This window comes from Diaphorina citri, unplaced genomic scaffold (genome assembly GCF_000475195.1).
Source record: "Diaphorina citri unplaced genomic scaffold, Diaci psyllid genome assembly version 1.1 scaffold274, whole genome shotgun sequence".
Classification (NCBI taxonomy): Eukaryota; Metazoa; Arthropoda; class Insecta; order Hemiptera; family Psyllidae; genus Diaphorina; species Diaphorina citri.
The window spans coordinates 82,016-84,643 of NW_007377710.1; positions in this window are offsets into that span (position 1 = coordinate 82,016).

A 2,628-nucleotide genomic window follows, 5' to 3' on the forward strand; every position below is an offset into this window, starting at 1 on the left:
TTTTCAGCCCAAAGCAATCACTTTAAAACGTCTGCCTTGTAAGTGCGGCAAGCACTTGTAAGGCAGACGTGCTATCTTCAAAGCTAACCAGGCTGGTATGGAATAGGAGCTAACCAGGCTGGTATGGAATAGGAGCTAATCAGGCTGGTATAGAATAGGATATACCCTACTTATATTGCCAGAAGGAGATTGAAAAGTCCCTTTACTCAAGCAGTATAAATGCAGCTTAAGGCTAAAAACGGAAATACAGCGTGGAGTGGAGAGCATAGAGAATTTATCCTTAATGTCGTACCATTAATTATCTCATCATCATATGCTACCTTCCAAGCTAACCAGGCTGGTATGGAATAGGAGCTAACCAGGCTGGTATGGAATAGGAGCTAACCAGGCTGGTATGGAATAGGATATACCCTACTTATATTGCCAGAAGGAGACTGAAAAGCCCCTTTACTCAAGCAGTATAAATGCAGCCTAAGGCTAAAAACGGAAATACAGCGTGGAGTGAAGAGCATAGAGAATTTATCCTTAATGTCGTACCATTAATTATCTCATCATCATATCATCTCCTTCAAAACTAAGCTAACTATGGGATTTTAAAGTTGAATACATACCTTGGAGTTATCAGGAGGGAGAGTGACAAAGTCCAGAGTCTTCATAATGAAGTCCAAGTTCATGATGAGATTGAAGCTGCAAATCTGTACCTTGGAGTTATCAGGAGGGAGAGTGACAAAGTCCAGAGTCTTCATAATGAAGTCCAAGTTCATGATGAGATTGAAGCTGCAAATCCTAAGGTCTGTGTCCATACGGCCTCCTTTCATATTCACACTGACTTCTATCATATTATTCATGTCCGTACCTTGCATCTGCTTACGTTCCATATATCTCGACACCTGAAATACATAAAGTTAGCCACATACCTTCAATATTAAGTGTACTAAGTGTAAACGCGGCCTGGGCTCTTAGTTTAGAATTATATCTGTTTCTAATTTACATTTTTGGCTTTCTTCAGCACTCTCATATCATCCAGCAAACAGTCCTGCAGTACAATACGGGTCTTCATACTCGAGTCAGCATACATCGAGCTTTAGCTGTAGCCGAATGGTGATGGCCAAATAAAGAAGAATATCTTTTTTATCTGCCATACACCGGGGTGATGGTCTCTAGCTATGTTTAATTGGCTCGTCCTGAACCGTTTCAATATTAATTGTACTAAGTGTAAACGCGGCCTGGGCTCTTAGTTTAGAATTATATCTGTTTCTAATTTACCTTTTTGGCTTTCTTCAGCACTCTCATATCATCCAGCAAACAGTCCTGCAATACAATACGGGTCTTTATACTCGAGTCAGCATACATCGCGCCTTCAATATTAAGTGTGCTGAGTGTAAACGCGGCCTGGGCTCTTAGTTCACACACAAAGGATTCCATGGCCTGTTTATAGTCGCACAGCTAGACACTAGTCTACTATCTCTTTAACGTCCCAAGATTTACTTGTTCTTTCTTACCTAGATCCGTGAGTACATTGAGGCAGGTTTTAGTCAGGGTGATCTCCATGTTCTGTTTGGACGTAATGTTGATGATTTTCCCGGCTTTGGCCGTCTTGAATTCTTCCTCCGTATCAACATGTCGATTGTCATTGGTCTCGATACTCATCTCTACCTCCCACGGAGCATGGGTACCTGGAAATAATGACTAAGTTAATCTAGTGGTTTAGAGAACTGTGGAACTCACTAAAAAAAGAACCCATGAGACCCCCAAAGGTCCTATTGAGCTCCAAATACATATAACCCACTAAAAAAAAGATAGGGTAAGTGTACCATTTATTCGCCCACCTAAAAAACGTACCATTTATTGGCCCACCTGTACGCCACATAAGTCTGAACTGGACAAACTTTTTCAAGATCCAATTTCATCAAAAGAAAGGGCTTAAAGACTGCTATCGAACCAGTGCTATTCAAAAATTGTAGTCATAAAAACAAAAATTAGAAAAATAAATGTGGGCAGGTGGGCCAATAAATGGTACGTTTTTTAGGTGGGCGAATAAATGGTACACTTACCCTAAATTATCCATGCTTCTGTGCATCAAAACTACGAGTATTTTCAATCCTTTGTAAGAACTCTTCTTCAAATAGAAACATAGATACATATTACATATGAACACGACAAAATATTTTCTGATCAAGCTTAAAAGGTTACCCAATAAAGTATTCGATCAAAATTCAGACAGACGTATCAAATCAGTAAACGTAAATATTGCCAATGTCATCATGATATGGCAATTCTCAGATGATGTTTAAATAATATTTATAGACCTTTAGGAGACCTTTGACATAAGGGTCCTAATCACAATCCTTGTGGAATACATCTCAATTTTCAATTTTTCATCCCTTTCCTTTTCGTATTTTAGTGTTTTTGGAGAGTGAGTTTACATTGTATGTAATTGAATGGAGCAGCACCTAAATATGGCCTATACCTACATATTTCTAACATTGATCATTTTAGTTTGGAAAGTAATAGAGTTTTTATTATTAGTAGGTTTTTTGGTAAATTTCATATTTCTGTTAAAAGATTCAGGAGCCACAGCTTACCAAAACGAACAAACATTATTCCCCTTCGTTTTACATGTTTATT